Below are 8733 nucleotides of genomic sequence, written 5' to 3'. Positions count from 1 at the left end.
TACACACAATCTCATGCATTTTACATAGGCAGACTCATCCGATCGTACGTGCACGTAGAGCGGCCCCCAAAGGGCGAGGCATCCCGACACACAGCCCAAAGCCCATATGTGTATCTATATCTCAATCTCAGAAATAGATACTTATATGGCGGTTTTAAAAATATTTTTTAAATCCTTAAAAATACTTCTGAGATAATGATTAAGCCATTTTTATTTCCTTCCAACTCTCCTTAACAATCCAAACTCAAAAAGTGTCATTCCTCAAATCATAACATCACAACCAACATAAATATTCAAAGAAACGAACATCCAAGACATATGTAATATTTTCATAAATTAAGTTAAAATTAAAGCACGCCCTTTAATTAACAATTTCATCAATCAGAAATTCACATTTAAAAACACATTGAAATATTATTTGATCGCTTAAAATATGAAATCCAAGGTAGGGGCAATCAGACTAACTTAAGTGATTATTTGTGAAACTTAGGATTTAAAAAAAACTCAAGGTCGACTTTAATTTAAATCAGAGAGATCAAAATCACATAGTAAAAGATAATTTATTAAAAATCAAGGTCCACTCAAAGTGAGAATTCCTAGCCTCCATCCTCCACTGGATCGTCTCAACCCACGGTCGTCTCACCTATAAAATAAAACCATAAAGCATACCGTTAGTCTCGACTCAACCTCAAAAAGAGTGTGTGTGTGTGTGTGTGTGTAAACGAACCTAATGTCCCACCCAACTTATGTTTCACAATGGTTAGATAAATCACCTTCCTTAAAACTATAACGCTCGCAAATCTATTCCCAAAACATGTCCGGCTCAACCCCACATCACCCACAAATCCAAAAAAACTCCTAAACTTAAAAAAACTCGTCTAAGGTTCACTTCGATCGAAAGACTCGTCCTAGAGTGAAATCGGTATTAACAAGGTCTCAAATTAGTTCTAAAATAAATCTGTTTTCTCCAACCCCATTCAATACATCCAATGTCAACAATACACACAAACTTTGCCCAAAAAAATAATCCCTTAGTCATGAATTCACAATGGGGTTTGAAATCACTGAAAGTGCGGCCCATACTGGCAGCCCCAAAACAAGATTTAAGCCAAGAAATGCCAATTTTCTCATATCCACTTATTCCTTCAATTTTTATCCACAAATGTTGTTCCTAAGGATGAGATTTGATAGACAAAACAACAAAACAACCCTCAATTTCAAAAATTAAAGAAAACCCAAAATGGCTACAGAATCCCAAATTTCAACTTTCTACAATCACTCAAAATAATCAGCCAAAACATAAGGAGAAGGAAGCTCATACCTCAAGGAGAAAACCCAATAAAAATCTTGGATATTAGAGTGACAATTGATCAGAATTTTGGATAACAAGGCCGGTGGGTTTGAGGGGTTTTTGGTTTGTTTCCTTGACCCAGAAGAGCTGCTCGGTGAAGGAGGATGGCTGGGGTGTCGGCCGGCCTGAGGTGAGGTCGATCACTGATGGCTAGTGACGGCGAGAGGTGGCCAGTGTTGGTGGTAGGTGGTCGTACATAGAGAAACTGGAAGAGAGAGAGAGAACACGGGGAGGGAGAGAGAGAAATGAGGAGAAAGATAGAGTAAGAGCTCGAGCTTTTGAAAAGAGAAAAAGGAAATTTTGAAGTTTCTAGAATTTGGGAACTTAACAATTTTTTATTTGTATAAAATACTAAAATGCCCCCTAACTTCAATTGTCCGCGAAAAATCCAACCGTAACTCCAAATAACAAACTGTCTTCGCCTACGCGTCCATTAACTCGGGTTATGATTAGATCATCTAGAATTTATTGACCAGAAGTTTTCTCTTTTAAATCGCTCCTTTAAAATACTAGAATCCCTTTCCAAAAATTTAAATGAAACTGACAATTAAACTTGAAAATTGAAGTTCAAATTAAATTTGGGATCGGGTCGTTGCAGTCACCCTCTCTAATTTTTTATTGAGAAAAAAATGACTTAAACTTTGACTCATGTGTCAATTAAGGATGAGAATTTGAACGCTTCTGTGAAACTGTGAAACAGAAATATAAGAAGAAGTCAAGTGATAAGCTAGGAGGGAAAAGAAGAGTTCTCGATATAGTAGTTCAGATGGTGAAGATCTTGAAAGAATAACGAAGGGGTCTAGAAAGAAGTGGTATTCGTCGGATGAGTATTTATCATCATCATATTTTTCGGGAAATGAAAGTGAGGGAAGTTCTGACCAAGATAGAAAGAGGCGACATAGTAAGAAAAATAGTAAAAGAAGTAATGAGGTCAGGTCTGAGTGCTAATTACACAACAAGATCTTTAAGGAAATAATAAAATCAAAACAAAAACATAAATATATAAAATAACCAATATGCCCAAGTAAAATAGTTAATTCAATGCACCAGAAAAAGAATTACTAAAGTATAAGCAAAACCCACATAAGTTTACAAAATGATTAAATCAAAATATCATTGTTCAAAATAGGTTCCCAATGTAAAATGCACATGGGAAAACAAGAACCACTACAATAGAAAAAGACATGACAATAGAGACCTTGAGACACCCGACAAGAGAATTCAAGATGTATACCCTTCAATCAAGATCTCCTCCCATAAGCAAATCTGCATAAGCAATAGAGAAGAAACAAAACAAAACAAAGAAAGTAGGGTGTAAGCACCTCATACGATCATACGAACATTCCCTCAGGGGACCCTGCTAGGTTTGAAAACCTTTAAAAATATTTCCCTGTGAAAGATTGATTTCCAAAATTCCAAAACATTTTCACAAAATCGATTTAACACCTTAGTTGCAGTAGTATATGGTAAACATGCATAAAAATCTATAAATAACAGTAAATTAAAAGGTCGATACACATTAGGTACAACTATGATGTCAGCTACGAAAGATAGCTACCATAGCGAGAGTGCCCTTGTAAGCAGAGATATGAACTCGCAATTGAGAAATCGTATCATCTGTCATCGGATCAGTTATGAGCCCTGGCTCACACGTCACACGTGATAACTTGGCTAAACACCCATAACGTAAGTGATCAATTATTCTAGAAGGTTTAGGGACTTGAACCCAAGGTCACCAACGAGGCTACCCTTACTCTCAGACCAAACACAATAAGCATAATAGCATGTTATAACAGTTTAAAAACTACACATACATACACAAAATCCATAGTCAGGAATGTAGGATAAATTCCCCTACCTGGAATTCAATGCTCTTCAAGTATTCTCTTCCACAAGCCTTCCACGTTTGCGCACGGTCCTATCTTGGCAAATGTATCCTTCGTAACTAGACAATACATCAACTTTAACCTCTTAATAACTCGGCAACTGGGTAATCCGATAGAAACAAAATCGACAAAAGAAAACAAATTCTAAGTTAGAGACGATTAACAATAAGGGAAGACGGTATGACATTTCCTTTAGTCACACGTCGCTCGTTTCTAGTCCTAAGTGGACTAAACTCTACTCTTTAGAGTTTACTTAAAGGTTCACAAATTTCAAGTTTTATCTTAAAGTCAAACCAATTGACTATTTGTTTAAGCTCAAAACAAATCCTCAAAATAAATTAAATTAATCCAACTTAATCTGTACAATTGAAACTTGCTAATCCTAGCATGCTAATAACTTTTAATTAAACAATTAAGTCTCCAATAATAAAGCTAGGCATGCTTAATTAATAAATTTATCCTACTTAATTAATCTAAGCATGCATCATAAAATTAAAACCTAAAAATAAATAAATAAAGTATAAATAATAAAATAGTTACCCGGTTGTAGACCTCTAAAGCTAGACTTCACTCTTAGGGATTCCTCCTTACACTCCTAAAACTTTAAACTATGGAAATGTATTTCTTTTTGGTATGTCTCTTCTTAGAGAGACTCACAAACAACCAAGGAATGAGTAACTTTAACTTCACTTGGTGGTGTAAGTGGAAATGAGGGACAAATGTCTCTATTTATAAGCACTAGAGGGTTGGAAAAAGTTGTAAATCTTCAATGTAGAACAAATTGCACTAGAAATGCTCAAAAGAAGGCTGAAAATCAAACTGGGTTGTGAAAAAACCCACGAGTCGCAAGCTTTGTGAGACGAAATGGGCGGGCTGACCCGGTTGGCAAAACACGCGGGTCAAATTGACCTAGATGAATAGTGCCTGACACTTAAAGGAATGGACGGTCTAGATCGTTCGGTTTTAATGAGCTTCGACTCTCTAGATTAAAACGCAGAATCGGATCCGGTGAAACGCGCTCACAAAAGTTCACGTTAGCTCGTCCGCCTCTCATCAGTCAGCGCCGTGTCAGTGCGAGCGAACCAATCACGTCGCGCCATGCATTGCGTGTCAGTCCAGTCAGCAAACCAAATTAATTCTCTTTTTTCCTAATTTTCTAATTTCTCCAAACTTTGTAAACTCACCAAAAATAGCTTGGGACTCCAAATAATTTCCCAAAAATTCATACGGACTCATATTAATTAATCCTAATTTCCTGTAACCTCAAAATAACAAATTGTTCTCTAGAAAAAATATGAAAAATTCATCTCCAAAGAATTTAATTCTAAAAAATTAATTAATTCCAACTTGATAATCACCAAAATCATACTCAAGGGTACTAGAGCTAACTCTAAACTTCTAATGGTACAAGTTAGTTACTCAAAAGACAAAGAAAACTCCATTTCCTTTAAGAAATCTTAAGTTTCTAAGTACACAAGAAATTTGAAAACACGTGTCAACACACGATAGGATTGGAAAAATATAGCGTGTTACAATATAAGATGGGTCATCTTTCGCCTGCTTCTAATGGTGAAGACAGTGGTAGTTACTTTGATAAGAAAAAAAGGCACAATAAAGGTAGAAAAGATGGTAAGAAAAAGATCAAGTAAGGAAAGAAGGAGTTGAGGAGGCATTGAGGATGATGAATTTTCTGGTATGTCATGCCCAAGGTTTAAAATATCGGCCGTGAGGATATTATCGAGACTCCAAATTAAGGAGATATCGATATCGGCCGCCTTCCACAGATACAACATATATTGGCTTCAAAACACATAATTTTTAAATGAAACTTAAGGAAATGTTAAATTAATCATCAATGCATGCATTAAACATATAAGTGTCATAAATTAGGGTTTATATGATAAGTATATGATATGTAGGGGATATAATACTTATCAGTGTCAAGTTTGAAAAATAAAATTGAACTATAATAAATAACTAATACATATACAATATGAAAGATTGAACACATCAGTGTCAATCTCTAATAAAAAAAAAAGACATGTCCAATATGAAAGATTAGTAAACAAGAAAGCCCTTAAAGAATAAATAAATAACAAACCTATAATCAAATAAAAAAATAGTAAACCATATAAATACAAGTATTATTAGATTTAAAAAAAAAAAAAAAAACCATTTCGAAACCCCTAAAACTCCTAAAAAAACTAGTAATCAAAAAGCTCCAAATTTAACGTGTTTAGATTTAACTAGTAATAGTACTCGCGTGATGTTGCAGGTATGGAAAGCTTATAAAACGTGCAGAAGGCTTATAAAATTTTTACATATATACATCAATGTTTGCTAACCAAGCTTAAGTTACAAAATGCGAATTCATGGTATGTTCTATATGCTGGTTGTTATGTTAAGATATTGTTAATATCTTAATAAACCAAACAGCATTCAAAAAAGTATTATAATACTTGGTGAGACAATATATTGTATGTCATAGTAAACAAAAGATGGGCAATATTCAAATGGTCATTGTTCAAAAGTTCTTGGATGGGCGTTCACAGGTGGCTTAATGGGTTTTGGGGGATTCATATTCAGTGTTCTTGGGCTGCTTATCTCCTTCATTTCTTTGAGCAGGGGGATTCTCCTCTTCTTTGATGAAAATTTGGAAAATGTGATTTGTTTTTGTGTATAATGGTAAAATTTGAGTCGATGTAATTTAAAAGTGCAAACATATTCTTTAACGTGTAATAAAAAAACATATGAATGAAAAAACTTCATTTGAATGAGATTGATAAGATGCAAGAAGCGGTTGATAAAAATGATTCTAGCAATTTAAGCCATTGAATCATAAGGAACACCTCTAACCAATTGAAAGTAGTTTTTGTTGTAACATTTTAATATTTTAATTGATTGTTTTTAATTTTTTGTAATAAATTGAGTGATTTATTTTGGAAGTTTTATGAGTCCCTTCAATTTTTGTGTAATTGTCGTCATTAGTGTATAACGGTTTTCATCTTTATTATATAACCGTTGTAACGGTTTTCATCTTTATTGTATAGCCGTTATTATTAGTGGCTATAATTTCATCTTTTCTTTTTAATAAGCTAGAGAGATTAGATTTTTTTTACTGAAAAGAAAAAACAGCTCAAATTATTTTTTTTCTGGCCAAAGAAGGGTGTTCTCTTGATGGAGCTTTGGGCTCATCCACTAGTGCAGGTCAGTGTGAGCTACACAACATTTTGAGTTGGGCTGTTGTATCCTGGAGGGGACAAGTCAAAAGTATTTAATATGCTGCACTGGTTCGTGGTCTTACCAAACCGCAGAGGGCTTGAATCTCCTTAAAGAGAGCGAGATTTCCACGCCTCAGCCTTATTGTCAACGTGCTACTCGAAGACAAATTTATATTTTTTATTATATATTTGTATCTTCTACTTCAATTTTAAGGATATCCAAAGATGAAGCCTACAACCGAGAAGTCGTTGGAGAATGTCGGAGATCTCAACAAGCCTTTTCGATTCAAGGGAGCACACTTCAAGAGATGGAAGGGAAAAGTGTTGTTTTATCTCAACCTTCTTAAGGTTGCCTATGTTCTTACGGACAAAAATCCAAGTAAGGAGAACACCGAAAACATGTCAGATGATGAACTTCTTGATCATGAAGAAAAAATCCAAAAGTTTGAAAATGATGAGTATAATTGTCAGTACTATCTCTTGAATTGTCTGGCTGATCATTTTTATGATTATTATGATACTACTTACTCTTCTGCAAAGAAGATTTGGAAAGCCTTGCAGAGCAAATATGACACCGAGGAGGCAGGTGCAAAGAAATATGCTGCAAGCCATTTTTTCTGTTATCAAATGGTGGATGGAAAATCGGTTGTAGAACAAGTCGAAGACTTCCAAATGATTGTAGTTGAAGTCACATCCGAAGGCGTTAAAATTGGTGACAGCCTCATTGTGGCTGGCATCATTGACAAATTACCACCTTCATGGAGAGAGTTTCAAAAAACAATGCGTCACAAGCAAAAAGAAATATCCTTGTAGACTTTGATCACACGTATTCGTGTAGAGGAGGAGGCTAGAGATCAAGATGTCCTTATGCAAGAGAACAATGGTAATTCCTCCAAGGTAAATCTAGTCTCTTCAAATAATAATTCGCCCAAAGGTCATTTTCCTAAAAATAATAATATGCAGCTTAAGAAGAAAATTGTGAAAAAGTTCTCTAAGCCTTACCAACCAAATAAAGGAAACCCAAGCCAAGTGAATAAGAACCAATTCACTCCTTCAATTTGTTTTGTTTGTGGCAAAAGTGGGCATATTGCTCAAAATTGCAAATACCGGAAACGTAAGCCTAATCCTTAAGCTCATGTTGCCGAAGAACCGTTTACGACAATGATAACCGATGTGAATATGGTTTATAGCGTTGAAGGATGGTGGGCAGACTCTGGTGCCAATAGGCATGTCTGCTATGATAAAGTTTGGTTCAAATTGTATACTCCTTTCAAGGAGCGCGCCTAAAACAATATTCCTTGGTGACTCTTATACAACTCAAGTGCTTGGAAGTGGTGAGGTTGAACTTAATTTCACTTTTGGAAAGGTGTTGATTTTGAAAGATGTGCTTCATACTCCTTCCATGAGGAAAAATTTGATATCAAGTTTTCTTCTAAACAAGGCTTGTTTTAAGCAAACTATGGAGTCTGACCAATATGTAATTACCAAGAAAGGCTTGTTTTTGTGGGCAAAGGCTGCTTGTGATGGTATGTTTAAGTTGAATGTTGAGAATAAGAATAAAGCTTTTACTTCTATTTATATGCTCTCTTCATTGAATTTTTGGCATACATGTTTATGTCATATAAATAGCAAATATGTAGGAATCATGAGCAGCATGGGTTTAATGCCAATGGTGAAAAAAAAGTTTTGAAAAATGTGAAACTTGTAGTAAGGCAAAAATTACCAAAAGGCCTCACAAAAGTGTTGAAAGAAATACTGAGTTATTGGAATTGATTCATACAGACCTATGTGAATTTGAAGGAATTTTAACTCGTGGAGGAAATAGATATTTTATCACTTTCATCGATGATTTTTCAAAATTTACTTTTGTTTATTTGATGAAAAATAAAAGTGATGCTTTTAGTAAATTTAAAGAGTTCCTCCTTGAGGTTGAAAATCAATTTGGTAGAAAAATAAAAAGACTCCGAAGTGATAGGGGGCGAGAATATGAGTCTTTTGAGTTTAATTCCTATGTTCAATCTTTAGGAATAATACATGAGACAACACCACCATATTCTCCTGCATCTAATGGTCTAGTAGAGAGGAAAAATAGAACTTTGATTGAGCTATCAAATGACATGCTTATTGATTCAGGTGCTTCCTCTAATCTTTGGGGTGAAGCAGTTTTAACTGCTTACTATGTGTTGAACAGGGTGCCGCACAAAAAGACCAAAATTATACCTTTTGAGGTGTGGAAGGGGCATAAACCAAATCTGAGGTATTTTAGAGTGTGGGG

General features: G+C 34.9%; 1 long non-coding RNA gene across 1 annotated transcript; it reads right to left on the bottom strand.

Annotated features, from left to right (window-relative positions):
* Nucleotides 1-394: 394 nt before the first annotated feature.
* On the bottom strand, nt 395-1622 carry LOC147292346 (uncharacterized). Its single transcript, XR_015120674.1, has 2 exons — nt 1322-1622; nt 395-643 (listed from the first exon to the last, which is right to left on the bottom strand). It is a non-coding gene; the product is annotated as an uncharacterized LOC147292346 (long non-coding RNA).
* Between the last annotated feature and the right edge of the window lie 7111 nt (nt 1623-8733).

Source organism: Dryas octopetala, chromosome 2, assembly GCF_963921425.1.
Source record: "Dryas octopetala chromosome 2, drDryOcto1.1, whole genome shotgun sequence".
Classification (NCBI taxonomy): Eukaryota; Viridiplantae; Streptophyta; class Magnoliopsida; order Rosales; family Rosaceae; genus Dryas; species Dryas octopetala.
The sequence above is the reverse complement of the archived record's forward strand: the minus strand, read 5'-3'. Positions and strand labels throughout refer to the sequence as shown.